General features: G+C 38.0%; 1 protein-coding gene and 1 pseudogene across 2 annotated transcripts in view; one reads left to right on the forward strand and one right to left on the reverse strand.

Annotated features, from left to right (window-relative positions):
- The window catches only part of GUCY1A1 (guanylate cyclase 1 soluble subunit alpha 1), a 47,678-nt gene extending 26,025 nt beyond the window's left edge, over window positions 1-21,653 (reverse strand). The window contains exon 1 of one of the 2 annotated variants that reach the window (XM_006081871.3): window positions 21,555-21,653. The gene's annotated coding sequence lies outside the window, so the exon portion shown is untranslated. Of the gene's footprint in view, window positions 1-21,364; window positions 21,398-21,554 lie in introns of those variants that run through there. The other variant, XM_014456540.2, reaches the window with a different exon arrangement.
- On the forward strand, window positions 10,446-10,564 carry LOC111826615 (annotated as a pseudogene).
- Window positions 21,654-21,922: the final 269 nt, after the last annotated feature.

A 21,922-nucleotide genomic window follows, 5' to 3' on the forward strand; every position in this document is an offset into this window, starting at 1 on the left:
CAATTACAAGAAGAAAACATTAGAGGAAGAATCATTAGAATTTTTTGAGGGTATTCAAATAAAAGCAAAAGTGATAAAAAATAGAATTCTGATTATAGGTTGAATGTAATGAAGGTATAGAACTACTTCCTAAAATAAGTTATTCTGGGGCACATTAGAACTTAAATATTGGATTTAGGAGTTTGCTATAATTTCATTTATGATAACGTTTTTCATCAGCTTAATCTTCTCATTAACAATGGATTTCAACTCTTGCCCTGAAACTCAATATTTTCATTCTCATCTTCCTATTCAATCTCACTGTGGCAGGATACAACTGACTACCCATCCTTCCTTGAGATTCTCCCCTATTACACAGTTCTATAACTTCCAGAAAACTGTGCCTAACACTGTTTTTAATTAAACTAAAAACAGCAACAGGAAACAAGTTGTACCTACTTCAAGATCAGTTAAGTGTTTAGTCTCATTAAATCACAAACGTATAAACAAACTAATTAGCATTCTTCATCTGTTCAACTGATGAAATTACACTATGAAACAGATGCACGCAGTGCTGATACCTTGGAAACCTATGTTTGTCTTATGTTTGCCTGCCAGGAAGACAGAACAGGTTCCTCAACCCAACCAGTGATGTTTTTTACATGTAACACTAGTGGTAACTTCACAAATGACGTGGTCACTTGCAACTTAACACATAGCTTATGATAAAAATGAGAACAACCTGTTAAGGAGAAAACACATTAATTATAGTAATAAATTTGGTGGCAAAGGCTTGGCAAACAGTGGCCCTGTATGTTCTCAGAAATTCAGAGAAATATTTGCCATTCCCAAAGTTGATGATTAAACAGCCTCCAAATATACTGAATGCTCTCTCCTTCTTACTAGTAAGTGATTAACTACTGTGGTGAGAATAATGGTCCAGCTCTTGGCCTCATATTAATAATCAAGATGCCTTACTGTTCAGGTAAGGGGGCTCTTCATCAGTTCAACTCTCAGAGCTAATTAAGCACAAAAGTCTTTTTCTACAAGTAAAATGACCCGAAGAAAACACCCCACAGGTAGTCTCTGACACACAAAGCCTTTTTTACAAGAGCAGATCTTAAATTAGAAATGGTGTGTGTGTGTGTGTGTGTGTGTGTGTGTGTGTAACCTAAGAACTAAATCTCCATATATCCAATGATCAATGTCAGAACTAGCAACTAGTCATGCAAAAATCTGTGGTTAAAGATATATACTAGTAAGAGGCCCTGGCTGGGTAGTTAAGTTGGTTAGTGGAAAGGGCACATACAAGAATCAACCCATTAATGCATAAGTAAATGTAACAACAAATCAATGTTTCTCTCACTCTCTTCCTTTCTTTCTCTCTCTAAAATCAATTAAAAAAAGAGATATAAGTGTTTTAAGATGAAATTCCAAAGTCCAGATTTTTAAGAGTAGCTGAAAGGAACTGAAAACTAAAACAAACGGCCTTAGTAAGGATAAAGTTCGCATACTCCGGTACAAACTATAGCAACCATGTTCATAGCAACCATGTTCATAAACAGATGTCAAGAACACAGCTTACTTTTCAGGCAGACATGAAAATCTAAAAAATTTTAATTCTTCCAAAATTGAAAAAATATTAAATAAATCAGGCTTTTAAAATGTGTTTCATTTCACTTTGCAGTAGGAAATATTTATAGAACTTTCCCCTGTGATATATAAGGAAAGCAGGACAAAGCAGTAGATAAACTGGTGAGAATGCCCAAGTCTTTCCAGTACTAAGTTAAGAAAAAAGACAAGCAAATGACAGACTCCTTTAGGCCATCACTCCTTCCTAGTGTTACCATTATCTTGGCTCCCCTTATAGTCACACTTCTGTTACGTGCTGTGTTCACGTCCTTAAATAACATTTATTCCTAAGTCTCCAACTGGCTTTTGTGTCCACTATGTTACGGAATTCAACAATAAGCTGCTGAAAGTTAAACCTCAAGGATCTCTGAGCTCTTAATCGTTGAACTCTTCATGCCATTTGCATCTTCCTTTTCATAATCTCCACTCCCATAGAGCCTTTGATACACTGGATTGCCTCCTACTTCGTTCGTTCACTTTTCATTCTATTCAACAAATATTTATGGGTGGCTACTATATGTCAGGCATTCTTCTTTAGCGGTTCTCAACCTGTGGGTCGCGACTCCTTTGGCGGTCGAATGAACCTTTCACAGGGGTCGCCTAAGACCATCCTGCATATCAGATATTTACATTACGATTCATAACAGTAGCAACATTACAGTTATGAAGTAGCAACGAAAATAATTTTATGGTTGGGTCACAACATGAGGAACTGTATTGAAAGGGCCAGAAGGTTGAGAACCACTGTTAGATGCAGGGACAGAGCAATGAGTAAAGCATATCACCTGCCCTCATGGAGTGTCCAGTGCAGCAGGGAAACTATTTCAGACACATCAGTCCCAAGGTGTGACAAGTGCTATGAAAAAGGCAGGCACATAAGCGCTCTACGAGTGCAAATCAAGGCTCCAAACCCAGGCCCAGGAGAAAGAGAACTCTGAGCTGAACTGTGACTCTGAGCCAGGTAACGAGAGTTGCAGAGAAAACAGCAGGCTTGGAGGCCAAGACAGCCCTAGTCATGTTCTAGGAACTGAAATAATTCCAGCCTGGCTAAAGCACGGGGTCAGGGAGAACACGGTGGTGGTGGTGAGAGATGAGACAGGCAGAGGTCAGGATTTGGGGGGCTCTGTAAACCATGTTAGACAAAATAAAACTCTATTCTAAGAGCAATTAACGAAATGACTAAGAAGTAAGAAAGTGAATAGGTTAGACTGGATTTTTAAAAGGTTATTTGGGATACAGACTGAGAAATGGGCCAGAGTTGGATAGGTGGCTGATCTGGGTTGGACTAGGAGTGACCCTGAGAATGAAAAAAGGAGATCAATTCCAGAAGTATTTCAGGGAGGGACTCCACAAGACTTGGCTACTGACTAGACCTGGCTAGCTGAAGAAAAGGGAGGATACATTCTTCTGACTTTATTTCTCAATGCTACAGCCAAAGGAAGGCTCTCAGGGCGTGCAAAACAATCAAAATAGTCTGTAATGTATTTCCCATGGCTTTGGTTATTAAATCATGACTAGGATCCGATTGGGGGTTTTCAGGATTACAAAATACCTTGTAGGAGTTGGCCTGTTCCAACTCTCCTGATAAAATAGCCTTTTGGAAAGCAGTTTCTTCTCTTAAAAAGCTCAGACAAGAGAAAGCAGGCTCCAATTTACATTACAGAATAGAGCACTCACCTTCCCAAGGACTGCATACACATGCAAGTATAAGGCACTTCCATCTATCTTCAAGAAGAGTGAACGGTGTTTATCCTAAATTTTGTAAGGATACTGGTAACCCTCCTAAAACAAAGATGTTAACTCTAAAAGTGATGGCAGCCTCACCTCCAGGGACCCAACACAGCAGGAATACCCCCTCCCCTGATGGCAACCTCCTCACTAAAGCTACAGTATGGGACACAAATTATGTGTAATAAACTGTATTAATTCTTCATTTAAAATAAGGTGGATGTGATCCACAATCTTTTTCATTGGACTTAGGGGCGATTTCTGTGAGATCTTTGCGGTAACAACAAAGTTTAGTATACTCTATAGCAGGGAGATCTTACCTCTAAGAATTAGCATTTTGTGATTTTCAATTTTTATTTCAAAATGTTTACAGAATGTTTTATAACTTTAGTTATAAAGAGCAAGAGCAAAACCTTTAAGACTATAAATCCTAAATATCTATGTTTTTAAAGTTTAAGTGTCATACTCACTAAAATTTGAATATATGTAGTTGGCATCTCTTCAAATTAAATAGCATTACCACTTATGAGAGGTCATGAGGAAATCAGATAAATGTTTCAATATTTTGTTCCTGAACTCTATAAAACTATTTCCTGCAGCTACTTCGATAATTCCCATCATAGTTATAGTGCTGTAATAGTTCCTTCCAGAGACTTAGTCATTTAAAACTATATTTACTGAAAATATAATTATTACAGAAGAAGTTGTTACAGAATTTACCAGGTGACCGAAAAATGCACAGGAGTACTTGGAGACACAGGAAAAACCCATTTATTTTCAGATGTTTCGCATGTACTAGTACAATGACTCAGGGGAGACTGTTTCTCTCCAAATCCTGAGCAAACCAATATGGAGGAAGCTTTCCCTTTATACCCTTTTGGTTTCTTTGTCCCCCAAATATGGATGGGACTTCCAGACCTTTCTCGGGCTTTGCAAAAAGCCCCGTGTGTTGGGATGGTGGCCGTGAGACCACACCTAAAGAAAGGCCTGGCCTGGTGCCAGTGCTAATAACCCCCTCTGGGGGGGTTGTGTATTGTTCATGGTTTATGGCCTCTGTAAAATGGGAGTACTTAGGTAAACAGGTCTTGCAAGACCAGATAATTAAGGAAGGGGCAGGGACTAGACTATAGGCTAACAAGAATGAACATTAGGCTACTGGCATAGATTCAGATTGCTAGCCCCCCCCCCCCCCCACCAAAATGTCTTATTTTCCCCATCAAAGTAAAGGGAGAGCTATATTGATGGTATGAAAGGAGTTAATGGAGAAATAGAATTCCTTTTTACCCTATAAATAAGCCATTTTGTTTCGATCTATTCTCAGATAAATACTGTGTATTTCTGTAATGCAGGAGATAGAACCTTACCCAACCTAATCAAGAACAAATTAATCAAGAAGAGTAGGCATGGCCACACAGCGACCAACAGAGAGAAAAGCAAGGAGAAGAGGAACAAATGTGTCAGGGGAGGCTCAGGCTGTGGAGGAGATGCCCGCACTGGGCCAGGACTGGGAGGGTCAGACAAGGCTAAACCACCACTGAGAACACCAGGCACTCCGGACCCTTGAAAGCAGAGCTTGAAAGCAATGGCTTGTGGGCCAAATCCAACCTGCTGCTGTTTTCGTCCATCCCTTGAGCTAAGAATGGCCTTTCCATAATGAAATGGTTGAATAAAAATCAAAAGAAGAATATTTTAGGATACATGAATCCTAGATGAGATTCAAATTTCCATAACTAAAGCTTCATTGGAACATTCCCTAGTTCCTTGTTTCCTGCCACACAGCTCCTAAAAACCCCTGAAACCACCAAAGTGAAAGGTGTCTTTCTGTATGCTAATGAGATAATGGGAGGCACGGGGGCTCCTGGATACCTTCAGGATGGGGCCTGGTTGCCAGGGGAACCATCCAGGTGATGAGAGGGTTGGAACGTTCCATCTCACCCAGATCTCTGGGGAGGAGAAAGGGGCTGGAGGTTGAACACATGGAGGTGCCGGGAGGGTAGTGTGTCCAGAGGGGACATGAATGTTCCGAGTTCTTTTCTCCATACTTTGTTTTATGCATTTTTTCCACCTGGCTGTTCCCTGGTTGTATCTTTTCATAATGAACTGGTAACCTAATAAGTAAACTGTTTTTCTGAATTCTGTGAGCCATCCTATTATGAGACCCAAAGAGAAGGTCCTGGGAACCTTCTATGTATAGCTTGCTGCTTAAAAGGACCAGATGCCCAGACTTGTGGTTGTCAGGTGAAGGGGGAGCACTCTGGTGGGATGGAGTCCCTTCATCGGTGGGAACTGATGCTACCTCCAGGTTATAGTGTCAGAGTGAAACTAAGTTGAAGGACATGCAGCTGGTGTTGGAAATTACTTGGTGAGGACAACACACACACACATTTGGTGTCAGAGTTAAGTACTGATAGATAGTAAAGGAAAAACAGGAGTTTTACCTTCTCAAGCTCCTTTATTTATGAATGGCCTATGGCTGCTGCTGTGGAAGTACAACAGCAGAGATGAATAATTGTGACAGGGACCACATGGCCAGCAAAGCCTAAATATTTACTCTCTTGTCCTTTATAGAATCAGCTTGCTGACCTCTGTTTTAAAGGGTTATGAAGAACATACACATGTCATTTAATCTTCTCAATAATCCTATGGGGAAAGAGGTGTGTGTGTGTGTGTGTGTGTGTGTGTGTGTGTGTGTTTTAAGATTTTTTAAAAAAACATTGTTTATTGGTTTGGAGAGAGAGAGGAAAGGATAGGGAGAGAGAAAGAGAGAAAGATCAATGTGAGAGACAGGGACCAAACCTACAACTTGGGCATGTGCCCTGACTGGGAATCAAACCAGCAACCTTTCAGTACACTGGACAATGCTCAACCAACTGAGCCACACTGGCCAGGGTTTTAACATCCTTTTATTCTAGAAGAATCTGAAACAGGAAACAAATCTGGGCCTATCTGATTATAGAGCCAATGCTCTGGGGTGGTCTTTAATACACCATAGTGTTTGTTACTTAAATTCCTCTATGAATAAAAACAATTTGGGAATATAAGGATTAAATTCATCTGCTAAACTAGAAGACAGAAGAAAATGGAAGGTCAGACTGCTGGGCATGTCAATTGAGGGAATGAAGCCATGATATTCTGGAATGGTTGGCGTGAGAGACCCTTTCAGGGTCCCGGTGAATTCTAAAGAGACTCCCTTTTGCAAAATATTACTTTGAGCCTCTCTCGTTCTAGGAACTAGAGTAGATCTGGACTTTTGCATAATAATTAGAAGAAATCATTATCAGAAATGAATTTTGGCTTCAGAACCTGTGCTTTGCGCGTATATGTTTGGATACTCACAAAGTTCATGCTGTGCTGAGGTCTTTCCCATTAAACCCCAAACCACAACCGTATTCTATTAATGCCTTCTTGCCTCTCTAATTGTTTGAAAACAGGGAAAGTGAAAGGAAATATTCCTGTTCACAGTAAACCCCAACCAATTTTCTTATTCATTTCTGTATCTCTCACATAAAAGTCTACATAAAAACACAGGCATTTCAAGATTAGAAGTTTAGAACTAGAAGTTATATAAGATTATGTATTGCAATAGTTTCCACTTGCAGATGACAGAAGTTCAGATTTTAGTGACTTGGCCCACATCCCAAAGCTCGTGAGGTATAGAGGTCAGACAAGATTCTTGCAAGTTTCACCAGGAGACCAGAGTTCACCTCAGTGAAGTCCGATCACCCCCTCAACTGAAATACAGAGAAGCCCTCCTCCTTTTGTGGATCCCCAACAATTACAGCTACAGCTTTGAGAAAAAATTAACAGTACTTTTAATTCAAGTTCCACACTTAATCACTTGCGAGTTATCATAAATCATTCATCTTAGTCCCACTAAAGGCTTATGGTTCATCTACATTTCACACAAATATTAATGCACACTATAAAATTATTTGGCTATCTACAATTTCTAAAATATTTCCCCAGGCTCTTTATTATGGTTTTCTCATCACTTTTGGTACGTTCTCAAGAAGCTATCTTTAGTCCTTTTCCAATTTTCTAAATATATTTTCTAAAGAAACTTATTCTTCTGTCTTCACTACTTAATTGAAAGTTAGGCATGTTTTCAGCCTTAATCTAACTAGCCAATACAGATGGACAATTTATCCAACTTTGGACTTCCAGTAGTTATTTTATGCTGAAAGTGAAAGACAGAACTACTGGCTTGAAAACATCTGGTATAAACATGGAAAAGGTATAGGCAGCTTACTCTTTGTTATCAAATTTATTCAATTTCCCCCCCATCCCCCTTGTATTTTCGTATGTGCAGACACAAATACATATACGTAATTGAAACAAAACTTGAAAAGAAAAATGTTTCAAAAGTTTTCCTATATATTTCCCTTTTCCATTTATTATTTTATTAGCTATTTATCTATTTGTATGATTTTTACCAGTTATTTTACTATTTTATTATTTATTTATTAACTTTTTTGGAAGGGAGAAATCTCACTCCACCTAGTACATAGAAATTTATGAAGTTCACTCATATCTGCCAAAGAAACCAAAAATGCTTATGTTATGCACGATCCTCCTTTTCCACTTCACTGTGAAATTAGCTTAAATGGAAAACCACACATTCTTCCTATAGTTCTTTTCTCTATCAGAAGCATTGAGCACAGTATTAATGGACATTTAATACATATTAAGTAATATCAATAAAATATACTATTAGGCTACTAATATACATAGGACAAAACACAGGCAAAAAAAAACCACACCTGCCCTAACCGGTTTGGCTCAGTGGATAGAGCGTCCACCTGTAGACTCAAGGGTCCCAGGTTCGATTCTGGTCAAGGGCATGTACCTTGGTTGTGGGCACATCCCCAGTGGGGGGTGTGCAGGAGGCAGCTGATCTATGTTTCTCTCTCATCGATGTTTATAGCTCTCTATCCCTCTCCCTTCTGCTCTGTAAAAAATCAATAAAATATATTTAAAAACAAACAAACAAAAAAACCCCACCTATACAATACAAGTAAAATGAGGCTACTTTGGAACCCATAGAATGTCTTTGCTTTCTGAAAAAAATTATGAGTCATTAATAAATTCATTTATAACTCAATCAATATTTGCTGAGCTTCTGAAGAGAATGAAGATATTCCTTTCTATTTTCTTCAAAGTCTAGCATGTATATATTTATATTAGGTATACATATATTCTTAAATGGCTATAATAAAAAGTGGAGATCGGGTAGAGACAGAGAATTAATGATGTTTATAATAAATACCATTTTTTAGGCTGGGGCAGCAAAAGGCTGATCAGGGAAACTTCCTTGTAATGTATGGAATTTGAACTTATTTTTTTAAATGTCTACAGCTTGGGCATAAAAATATTAGCAAAAGGGCATGCCATAGAGAAAGAATGGTGTAAGTGAATTCAAGGAATGAAGGAAGTGGTGGCGAGGGGCAGGAAAGAATGGGTGCTGGAGATACTATAAAATTAACGTTGTCATCATGTGGCAACAGACTAGATCTGAGGAAAAAGATGACTCTGAGGTTTGTCTAGAAGGATAATGGTGCCTTTAACAGAAAGAGGCAACAGACGTAGGCTTGAGAGAAGGAATGTGGAATTTTGTTTAATATACAAGGATCTTGAACTGTTAGTGGGGCATCTAGGTAGCGATGCATTTGAAAATTGGAGTCTTTATTAAGGAGTGTTTAACAGACTAATGATATGAATTTGTGGTCCTCCACATAGAGGAATCCATTAAAGTCTGGAGTTTATTTCAGTTTATTTCAATCTGTTCAATGTCAAGGGGCTACCTGTAGAGAGAGAAGATGGCCAAATTTAGTACTCTGGGAAAAATTCATATTTAAGAACTGGAGGAAGATGTTATGACTAACATGGAGAAGCAGCTATCAGATAAATATGATGAGAATGTAAACAGAAGAGAACACATTCAAAAAGGAGTGTATGTTGAGAGTCTGAAGAGGGTAGGGGAGTGTATTAGTCAGCTTAGGCTGCCATAACAAAATGCCAGAGACTGGGTGACTTTAACAGCAGACATTCATAACCCATAGTCCTGGAGGCTGGAAGTCTAAGATCAGGTCCAGCATGGTCCAGTTCTGGTGAGGTCTATGAGGTCTATCTTCCTGATGTGCAGATGGCCACCTCCTTGCTGTATCCTCACATGGCCAGGGAGAGAAAGAGACAAGCTCTCTGGTATATCTTCTTATAAGGGCACTAATCCCATCATAAAGGTCCCTACTAATGACCTCAACTAAACCTAATTATCTCCCGAAGACCCTGCCTCTAAATACCATCACAATGGGGATTTGGAATTCAACATATGAAATGGAGGTGAGGCACAAGTCAGTCTATAGCAAGAAGACGGAGAAAATATCATTTGACTTTTAGATGGTAAATATATGACTTTTATGAGGCAAATTTCAATAATAATAGAGTGAAAAAAGAAGAATGTAAGAAATTATGGAGGAAATATTATAGTGTAAATGAGTGAAGATTACTGTAAGGCTAATTACATTAAGAGGAATAGCAAGTTTGAAAGAAAGATTTTTCGGATTAGAAATCTTTTGATGTATGTATGTTTATTGGTAGCTTTTTCTAAATGAGAATACTTACTACACAGTTTGCAAAGTTAGCTCAAAAAAAGTGAAAGACAGAGACTTCCACTTCTGATTAGGTTGTATAAAATCATAAGAGACTCCCACTCTAACCCTAATAATGAGAACTAGCTTGATAAACTGTATGATCATAGCTATGCTGGTAAAAAATATCTATCTGAGCACATATATTGAGAAACTACAGTTAAAGTCATACTTGATTTTTTAATATGTTTTTATTGATTTCAGAGAGAGAAAGAAACATCAATGATGAGAGAGAGTCATTGATTGGCTACCTCCAGCACGTCCCACACTGGGGATGGAGACCAAAAACAGGGCATGTGCCCTAACCGGGATTCATGGGTCAACACTCAACCACTGAGCACACCAGCCGGGCTAAAGTCATACTTTAAAGTGAAAGACTGAACACTTTCTGACTATGATGAGGAACACGAGGCAAGGATTCCTCCTCTCACATCTAATCAACATCGTACTAAAGTTAGCTGCTAATCATTGAAATAAGAAGAAAAAGGCAATAGATGGCCGCCCCAGCAAGCTCCGCAGCTCAGGGGCCCTGAGCCCCCTGCCCTGGGACCTGGGGATAAGTTTGGCTGTAGACATGGTGGTGGGGGTGGGGGGAAGGCAATAAGATTAGAAAGAGATAAGTATAACTGCCATTTATGTATATATAATTATTTATGTGAAACTTTCCAAGAGAATCTACAAAATAACAACTAGAACTAAGAAGTAATTTTAGCAAGGTTGCAGGATACAAAACTAATTTTTTAAAAGTCCACTGTAATTTCTGTACTGATAGTTAACAATTGAGAAATTATATTTTTAAAAATCCTTTTATAATAATGTTAACAAATATAAAATAATTAGAAATAAATCTAACCAAAGACTTGCAAGACTACCAAATTACAAACATTGGTAAAATAATTTTTAAAAAGCCAAATAGAGAGATATACCAGGCTCAATATTGTTAAGGTATCAAATTTCCCTAAATGATCTGAACATTCAATGCAATCCCAGTCAAAATCTCAGCCAGCTTCTTCGAATTTTACTATTTAGTATTCAGCTTTTTAAGATTTAATGAAAACCATAGACTAGCTAAACCAATACTAAGGAAGAAAACACTGAAAAGCACACACCTGATTTAAAACTTATAAAGTTACAGTAATCAAAAAGTTTGGTATTGGTTTGAAATGAGTAACAGAGATCAATGAAACAAAGAGTCCAAAAACATGTTGACCTGTGAACCAGGAGGCCACTGTTCAATTCCCAGTCCGGGCACATGCCTGGGTTGTAGGCTTGATCCCCAGTGTGGGGCATGCAGGAAGCAGCCAATCAATGATTCTCTCTCATCATTGACGTTTCTCTCTCTCTCTCTCTCTCTCTCTCTCTCTCTCTCTCTCTCTCTTCCTCTCTGAAATCAATATATATATATATATAAGAGTCTAAAAACAGGTCCACAATTGTTTATTCAATTATTCAACAAAAGTATCAAGGCAATTCAATGGGAAGAGAAAGCTTTTTCATTAAATAATGTTGAAAAACCTGAGTATCCATATGGGGAAAAAATGAACTTTGATCCATATTTCAGATCATACACAAAAATTAATTCCAAATGGATCACAGACCTAAATGCAGAACTTAAAATTATAAAACTTTGAGTTTTGAAAACTTTTCAAAAGATACCATTAAGTAAACAAAGAGACAAATCACACAGTAGGAGAAAACATATGCCACACATGTATCAACAAAATAATTAATTCCAGATTATAAAAAGTTTTACAGCTAAATAAGAAAACAAGCAATTAATTAAAAATTGGGCAAAAGATTCCTCAGTCTATTCCATGCTTCCATGTCTCTGGATCTATTTTGTTCTTCAGTTTATTTTGTTCATTAGATTCCACATATAAGTGAGATCATGACTGAGGAATCTCAGAGGGAAGGGGGGAGGGGAGATAGGAAGAGATTAACCAAAGAACTTGTATGCATATATGCATAATCCATGGACCCCGACAATAGTGGGGAGGGGGAGCAGGAGTGGGGTGGAGGGAGTCAATAGGGGCAGGGGGGAGGGGACATCTGTAATACTTTCAACACTAAAGATACATTTTTAAAAAATGGGCAAAAGATCTGAACAGATACTTTACTAAAGAAGATATATGAATATCCAATAATTAACTCTTTAGATGTTCAATATTACTAGTCATGAGGCAAAAATCCACTAGGATACCTAACATTTAAAAGTTTGACAATGCCAAGAGTTAGCGATGATGTGGAATAACTGAAATTCTCAGACACTGCTGGAGGGACTGCAAGAAAATACAATCACTTTGGAAAACAGTTTGGTGGCTTCTTAAAATAATAAACATATCCTATCATATCACTTAGCTATTCCATTCCTAGGGATTTACCCAAGAGAAAGGTAAACACTATATTCCAACAAAGACTTGTATGTAAATGTTCATGGCAACTTTATTTGTAATAGCTAAAAACCAGAAACTGTTGAAACGTCTTTCATCATGTAAATGAATAAACATGATGTTGTATAGCCATATATGTAAAAAACTATTACTCAGCAGATACATGCAACAGAGTAGATAATTGTGCTGAGTGAGAGTTCACACAAACAAGGTTGTATATGGTAACATTACTTTTATATAAAATCTGGTTACTGCAGCCCTAGCCAGTTTTGCCCAGTGGATAGAGCATTGGCCTGTGAACTGAAGGGTCCCAGGTTCGATTCAGGTCAAGGGCACAGACCTCGGTTGCAAGCTCCTGGCCCTGGTCGGGGGCATGAGGGAGGCAATCCAGCGATGTGTCTCTCTCACATTGGTGTTTCTGTCTCTCCCTCTCCCTTGCACTCTCTCTAAAAATCAATGGAAAAATAGCCTCGGGTGAGGATTTAAAAAATCAAAATAAAAAAATAAAATCTGTTTACTGCAAACAAATTTGTAAGTCCAGAAAGAAGACCAATGATTGTCTAGGGCAGCGGTTCTTAACCTGTGGGTCGCCAACCTGTGGGTCGCGACCCCTTTGGGGGTCGAACGACCCTTTCACAGGGGTCACCTAAGACCATCGAAAAACACATATATAATTACATATTGTTTTGTGATTAATCACTATGCTTTAATTATGTTCAATTTGTAACAATGAAAATACATCCTGCATATCAGATATTTACATTACGATTCATAACAGTAGCAAAATTACAGTTATGAAGTAGCAACAAAAATAATTTTATGGTTGGGGGTCACCACAACATGAGGAACTGTATTAAAGGGTCACGGCATTAGCAAAGTTGAGAACCACTGGTCTAGGGACAGAGGAGGAGGGGGAACTGATTGGAAAGAAACACAAGAAAGCTTTTAGGGGTGATGGAAATGTTATTTATCATGATTGTGGTGGTGGTTTCACAGAGATATACATCTGTGAGATCTTATTCAATTGCATATTTCACATATGTGAGGTTTATTGTACATAAGTTATACATTAGCCAAGTCATTAAAAAAAAACTCAGTCAAGGACTCAAAGAAACCTAAATGATCTAGATTCCAAAATAAATAAATAACAGGCCCTAGGAGAGCTGAGAGTCATGGTTACTTTCAGCCCAGATCAAGTGGTAGAAAGTGACAGAATCTCCCATAGACAGAGGTCAAGAGAAACTGGTTAATGTTTATCAAACTTTGAAGTGATATATGACAGATTAGAATCCTGAGGCACTCCATAACTTAGCATGACTCATTCTTCCATGCTTGCAGCCTAATATACATGTGTGATAAGACACATACACCCATGTGACACCTATACGACACATGAAGAGGGGAAAAAAAGTGACCCATGGTTAAGAGAAAACAATGAATAGAAACTAACCAAAAATGGCCCAGATGTTGTTATCAGATAGGAACCTAAAAATAACCATGGTAAATATGTTCTACAACCCAGTGGCAGAGTTGGGTAGCATACACAAACAGGAAGTTTCCACTGAGAAATAGAAATAGATAAAAAGAAAGGAAACCTCGTAGACACAGACAACTGCTGGGTAATTACCAGAGGGAAAGAGGGTTGGTGGGGGAGGTAGAAGAGAGTCTAGGGGACATCAATGGTGATGGAGGGAGACCTGACTCCTGGTGGTGAACACACAATACAATACAGATGATGTACTATAGACTTGTACACTTGAAATCTATATAATTTTATTAACCAATGTCACCCCAATAATAAAGTAAAAAGAAAAACACTATATTAGAAAAAAGTGTATAAGAAGCCTAACATCAGAAACCAAAAAAGATCAAGGTAAAAATTACAGTGGAGACAATGTGGCTATAACATAATATTCCAGTGAGAGAATGACCCAGACATTGGGTGGCAGAGCTAGGCCATCAGATGACCTGTATGAGTAGTGCATGATTCCTGCACCACTTAAAATGGCCTTTAGCACATGGTATGAAGCAAAACCTCTTGATGGTTAACACTGACCAATGATTATTTATCAAGGACAGCTGATGTTAAGAATCAGAGTCAGGCACCGTTTTACTGTGTGTAAAACGGACGGTGACAACATGCAGCTACCAGTTTCCACTAGGCATGAAAACAGACCTGATAGTAGGATAAAAATAACTAAACCGATGTTACTCTGGTTTGATTTAAATAGATAATGAAGGCCACAACATGCTGGTGAGAAAAAAATTCTAAACACCTCCACCTCCTTGGAACATTTCTTCATTAGCCATGAGGAAAATAGGGAACAAAAGTGAGAAGAAACCGTTCTTTTTAGGACCTTCTCTGCTTTCTTTTGACGTCCCTCTTCCTGTTGAGCACCATGTAGTTGTGCAATGCCCCCAACTTGTAGCCACCTTTCTTGTCTATGCCTCACATATTGGGTCTTTTGGTTTCCTTTTTCTGTTAACTTTAAAAATCTATGTTCAAGAAACCATGCTTTTAATGGACGACAGAAGGTAACATGATAAGTGACTTCTGCTATTGGGCAAACAAGGTTGTGGTGCCCTTCTGGGTAAAAGAGTTATCCCCTGGTCTCTAAGAGATACAATTCAAAATACTGCAGCAATCCAAAGGCAAAATGGTTGAAAATTGTGAATAATAAGCAGCTAACAATTTCAGTGCATACATAAAAAAACAGATTAGTAAAATAACAAAGTTTCTCTAATAAAAACACGCAGTATTTAAGTTATAGGGTTTCTCAACTTCATGAATAGAAACACCTGATATAAGGTACGGAGCCAAATTTCCTCGTTAAGTCTGGAAATGCATGTCTGACTTGGATAGTTTGAAACTGATTTATGAAGATCTAATTAACAAAATGGTTCCACATGACCTAATATAGCAGAGTCGGCCTGCCATTCTGGTCTTGTTTGTAATCTAACCCCTCTTTACCTTCAATCTTTTTATAAATATTCTCCATCATAACCTCATTGCGCCAAGCAGGCCTATATCATCTCACACATTTTTACTGAGTGCTTATGATCCATGGAGCACTTCTATTAGGTGTCTGTGAATAAAATGAGAACTGAACAGAAATAATACCTGCTCCCGCAGAGTATCAGGCTAATGGGGAAAATAGACAATTCAGCAAGCAATTGTAGTAGAGCTTAATAATGTGATAGGGAAGTACAGGGCGTTGACGGAAAACAGAAGACACTCAATTCAGACCTGGAAGATCAGGAAAAGTTTCTGAGAAGTAGAGATTTAAAGGATGAGTGGGCCTCTCAAAGATCTAGCAAGGGAAAAGGAAATCTAGAAAGGGGGAAGGGAAGTAGTATTTTCCACAAAGGAATACCTCAAAGCTGTGGCTTAAAAAGATTTGGTGTTACCCCTTCCCCTTCCATGCCTTGGTCACACACACACACACACACACACACACACACACCACTCACCTGCTTTCTGTGATGCTCCTTTCCTCTGTCTAGAAAACACTCTTCCACTATTCTCTGTATTTAAACCCTACAAGTCCTGAAAAGTCCAACACCTTGGTCCTGTTTTAAAATTTCAACAAGTGCTCCATTATAAGAAAGCCTTCTTCAATATCTCCATCTTGCTGAATTCTCTCCCTTCTTTTAAGTTGTTTAGCAGTTATTAAAATTGCACCACAAATATTAAGCTGGTTGTTAAGTGCTTACATGTATAATTCTGAGACTATTTGTGGGTTCTCTTATCTCCACATGCAGACTTTAAATTCCCTCAAGTCAGGGACTGTGCCATAAACTTCACTTGTATCTCTGACAGTGACAAGCATAATACATTATAAACTTCATTGTGAGAAGTACAAAAGGTGACAGACCTCTGAGAAGAGTGTCATAAAACATAAAACAAGCTAAGCTTTCAAAAATTACAAATTCAAAAGAATATTCTTTGAATTCTTGTTAATATTGCTAGATAAAGTGGTGATAATGGCATTTTTATTAGATATAGAAAGAGTTCGCTGATGGGGGATGAAGAAATTCAAATACTAATACTCTATTCTTATTCTGTTTCATAAAAAAATAATATTCATGCTGGCAAAAGTGAGACAAAAATAAAAATTATAAATTTTAAAACCCAAGATATAGCAGGACATTATTCTAAATGAGTTTGATTTCACTAATTTGGAGAAATTATACTGCAAAGTACTGAAAGCATTTGTAGGTATGGTAAATTATCTTTACAGATACTACAGTGAATAGAATGGTTGACAGAGAACAAAGAGCCACTGTCTCAATTTTCAAAATAGAGAAGGTAGATTCCAGCAACTCCAGCCCAGAGAGCTTGACATTAATTCCAGACATGATTCCCAAGAGATTCTTAAAACTATGGATGTGAGCACTCAAAATGTGAAGTGTCGTTACCTACAAGCTCGTGTTATTTCCTCTTGGTTTTAATAAGGTTACTTGATATCTATTCTGCAGAAAGTAGAAATGCATTTCAGCAAGGAATTCGACCAAGTGTGTGAGAGTATACTCCTGGGCCACACAAAGGAATGTAAACTCTGAGGAAAGAGAGTTACTTGACTATATAACTGGTTGAACAGCCTCATAAAAGGGACTAACTCATGGACTCTTGAAAAGCAAGAGGAAGGTGGCCAGGATCATGCCAAAAGTCCTTTCACTTCAGCATTCTACACATTTACTCAGAAGAAGCTATTAATTACCTCCTGACCAAATCTGTTAAGGCCTCTACATTGTGAAGAATTGCTAATCTATATCATAGAATCAGAATCCAAAAATAGCTTGACCTTCCGAAACAATGGGCTAACTAAAGGTAAAGGTTAAATTTAATTGCAGTATTTTTAAAAGTCCTAAATCCAGTGGCCAAGTGTACAATTGTGGAGACGTATATTTACACAAGAAGAAGCAAAAAAGATGCATAATTAAATAGTGTAGTATGAATGCAAAGAAAGAATGAGACTCTCAAACCTTGCCAATTCAGGATGAGTTGAAGGAACTGAATATTACCATAGGGACTAGAAGAGGTGTCATATATAAAAGCATTTTGTATAGGTATTCTAAGAGGTAAAAATTGGGATATAAATTGATAGAAAACAAATAGTATAGTTCAATATAAGAAAATAGTCCTTAGGCTACAAACAGAACAAATAGAGACATGCCTCTTAGACTGAAGATCAATCATGATAAATAGTTTGCCTAAATTAATCTTCATATTCTCTATGAATTCAGAAATAACTTTATCTGCTAAGGGAGAAAAGAATAAGGATAATTTGAGTGAACTGGAAAACCTGGAAAAATCTGGAACATGTACTGTAGAGATTTTGATATGGAATTATCTAAGAAAGAAACAAATTCTAGCACTGTTAACCATCCCTTCAACTGAATCAGGTTAGAGTGAATCAGGTTCTAGGGGCAGGAGATTTGAGGGTTGGAGCAGAGTTGACATTGCTAAGACTACTGTGATGATAAGTAAAATGAGAAATATGAAAAAATTAAGGGTAGTCAAAGAAAAATAATGGAAGAGGATGGTGTCAGGTAACGGGGAGTGAGTGGAATTATTGGAAAGATAGGAGATTGTGGTCGGAAAGAGAATATGAGATTCTCAGCTTTTTCGGCTGGGGTAATTCTGAGTGACATGAAGGCCTAGGTGGGTGAATACCAGTGGATTCCTGAAGGGCAGGGCAGCAGGTTAAGGTCCTGTGAAAACCAAACATGTAGATGTTCAATGAAATCCTGAAAAATTCCAGCTGACTAAAGTGAAGAAAGAAAAACCTCCATTGTTTTAGATTCCTAAGGAAAGTGGAATCTCAGGCCATTAAGCATTGGTAATGGGGACAGGATAGATAACATTAATGAAGGTTGTAAATGTAGAAAGACAATGGGTAATTGGGAATAGTGAGAGAAATACAGCTTACAAGCAGTTCTGAATAGGCTGCAAGGCATCTCTGAGAGAAAACCATAATATTCCATGGAGGGTCATTGCAAAATGAATATCATTCTTTAAATTGCATTCTTAAACAGAACAACCTATAGGATCAAGGCATAAAAAACTTAACTCAATAATTACAAGGATCATACAATTACACTTACTAGACACTTACTCTGTGCCAGGCACTGAGTCCAATGATGAATATCCTGAGGGAGGCTGGAGTTCAGTAAGATACAGACACCTAAACAAGTATTTTTAATGCAATGTAGCATGGCGAAAGGGAATATGTAGGTTAGGTCAGACCTGGAAATAATTTCAGGATTAAGACTTTTCCTTGATCTACCCAACTTCTTTTCCCCAGGGTGTTCCCTTCCCAAGCCATTGTCTTCTGTTGGCCTCTTGCTAATTCCTACTATGGTGAGAAGAAAGAGGTGGTATGTGAGCTAATTAATTTGAGTTGCCTCTGATTTTCTGAAAGGGAGGGTTCATCTTAAAAAAAGATTATTAATGACCAGAAAGCATTCCAGGTTGGTGAAGTTAGTAATTATGAGGAGTGAGAATCACATTTTTATGGGAAGGGCTGGGGGAGGGGGGCGGGGGCATGCCCTAGAGACCCTCGAGTTTTATAATGTAGTCTAAAGCTCTTCACTCCTTGCAAATAATGCCATCCATAGGAAGATAAAACCTATTGGCCTGAAACCAGGAGAGAGAGAGAAAAATATGGCATAGGTCAGATACTTCCAAACTGTTGAGAGAAATAGAAGCAAATGTGATTCAGGATAGCCAAAAAATTACTCCAAGCCAAACTAAGTCAACTACTCTATGGGCAACTAAATTTGTTCATCTAAAGACCTAAAAATTGCTAAAACCTCTTCTTCCATCAGGTCAAAATGAAGATAACCAAAACAAAACTATTGGACAGGCTCCTAATCAATACTTACTGAATAAATCTAGATAGTCTAGACTCTAGAGACTAATAAGCATTGACATTATTGATAATTTAGAATTAAAAATATCAGTTTCTACAACTATGCAGAAAAGTAATAAATAGTAATGTTTAAAAAAGTTGCTTGGGTAAATATTTATAATTTAAGTGACAGAAAATCAGTGCTATAAAAGTTATATATCCTAGCAGATAAAAGAAAAGCATAGAAACTTTCTGGAAAATCTGACATACAGAAAATATTCTGAATAAATAATTTCCTCCAATATTTTGTCCCATCAATAACATACTTTTTGGCTTGGAATTTTCAAATATTGCTTTAAATCTCCATTTCGCTTTACCTAGAGAAATAAATTCTTAAGGCTAATTTGATTTTTATCTATTTCTGAAAAAGTTTAAATAGAAACTTGGTGGGTATAGCTGTTGTTTTAAAATAACATGTAAAAATGTCAGTATTCTCCTTCCTGTACTCACATTAATTGTTGGGGAATGCAGTCTACAAATGTAAATATAGAATTTAATTTCTCTTGTATGGTTTCAGACAAAATCAAAAAAGATTTTTTTGCTTGAAAGTGTCTATGACAAAACTGTTGACCTTTAGTCATATAATATTTTATTGGCATAGTCATAATATAATTTTAGTTATTGCTTCTTTAGTTTTTAGTAGAAGGTAATATTAACTAAAACAGGTTTCAAAATAAGACCTTAAAGCAAGATCATTTAATAAACCATAGTCATAAGAAATATGAGTACTAAGCATTTGAAGTTTCCCGCATTTCTTTTTCCTTTGGCGTTGCCAGGTATAAGTGGAATGTCTTTACATTTCCTTCCGCATTCTGTAAATGACATTTGTCTTAGACCAGTTATTTTCTCCCTGGACATCTAGACACAGGCTCTTTACATTCATACACTATGAACCACCACAGCAAGCATAAGTACTTTACATTTTTGTTGGGTTTCAAAGAGAGAAATATAATTTTATTTCTTTGTCATACACCAGACTAAAAAGAGATCTTACAGTCCAAGAAGAAACAGAAGATACCCATTTATTCATCATAAGTTTCTACTAAATAAATTGCACCAACCTAAGTTTCCTATCTGACATATTTAAAATCACACAAGTGGGTCTGTTTTCAATGACATGTCTCATTATTGTAACACTACTTATTCTAGGATTTTTCCTGCTCTCTTGCCAGAAGGCTTTATGTAGGAAGCTTATTGTTTTGACAAGAAAAAGTGTACTTTATATATTTAACTTTGTGGTTCTTATTTTTCTATGAGTCACAGATCTCTTTGGCTATCTGAGGGCTCCAGACTATTTCCCTAAAAATGCAGCAATTCAGATGTGTGAATACAATTTCAGGGACGTCCGTCAGGACTCCTTGAAGCACATCCACAGAACGAGCTGTTTGGGAACTGAACAGAACACAGACCACACAGGCAACCTCCACTGAGAAGTAGTCAAGTTTATATAGCTTTTTGACAAATAAGGTTTGCTTTGGAATTGTAGACATTCGTATTGTTTTTACGTTGTTAATGGTTTTGACCACTCTTCGTAATATATAGTACCTACAATACCACAGCTGAAGGAAAAAATATAACCATATTAGGAAAAGCAACAGACTAATTTTATCGTATGAACGAAGATATTAAATCTATATCTATCATTAAGTGCTTCAAAATTTTATATATGTAACCAGAGGGTTAACGATTTTCCTACCAAGACTAGTCCTAATAAGTAGGTAGACATTTAATGAAATCACCATCAGAGAACTAACCCTGAAAAATCACTACAGATATGTTATAAACGAAGCTCTAATTTAATATATACATATATAGTTTCATATATATATATATATATATATATATATATATATATATATATATGAATGAAATGTACAACCTCCTGGTTTACTTCAGAAGAGGTACACTGCTTATCAAGTGCAAAATGAAGGATCAAATGTGAAAACAAGTGAGCAAGAAAATGACACATTTAAATGCATAGCCGGAAACCACATAACCCCATTGCTTCCTAGCCCCTTACACCAATGTCACGGTGAGGCTGCTCAGCCCATGAATTACGGCTCCAGGCACTGACCTCCTGACGTGCAGAGACGGTGGTGACCCCTTGGGCACTGTTTCCCCAGGTGCGGCAGTCGTAAGGACCACAGAAATTAGACTGCCATGCAGTAATTAACACACGGGCGCGCGCGCGCACACACTCACACACACACACACACACACACACACACACACACACACACTCATACACACACACACACACTTACTCTGCGGTTGAGCCCCTGGAGCAGCCCCACTGTAAGTTTCCTGCTGCTTTCTGAAAGCGATCCTTAGATCGTGGCTGTTAGCTCTGGAGGAAGGCGAATGGCTCGCCCACGCGTAGCCAGCGGGAAGAAATTCAGATACGCCCAGGCTCCGAGGTTCCGTGTCGTTCAGCGGCTCCAGCTCGCCCTCCCGTGCGCCTGAGGCCGGGGGCGCCACGGGGTGGGAGCGGGATTGTCCAGGTTGGGGCGCCCCGGTCCGTGGGAGAGAGGTGGCCAGCGGTGCGCCCCCGAGCGTTTCCCATGGAACCCTGGGAGCGGGCGCGAGACTATCTGCGCAAAATACCCGGCCTCCACCCCCCACCCCACCCCAG

The sequence above is a fragment of the Myotis lucifugus genome, unplaced genomic scaffold (genome assembly GCF_000147115.1).
Source record: "Myotis lucifugus unplaced genomic scaffold, Myoluc2.0 scaffold_1, whole genome shotgun sequence".
Lineage (NCBI taxonomy): Eukaryota > Metazoa > Chordata > Mammalia > Chiroptera > Vespertilionidae > Myotis > Myotis lucifugus.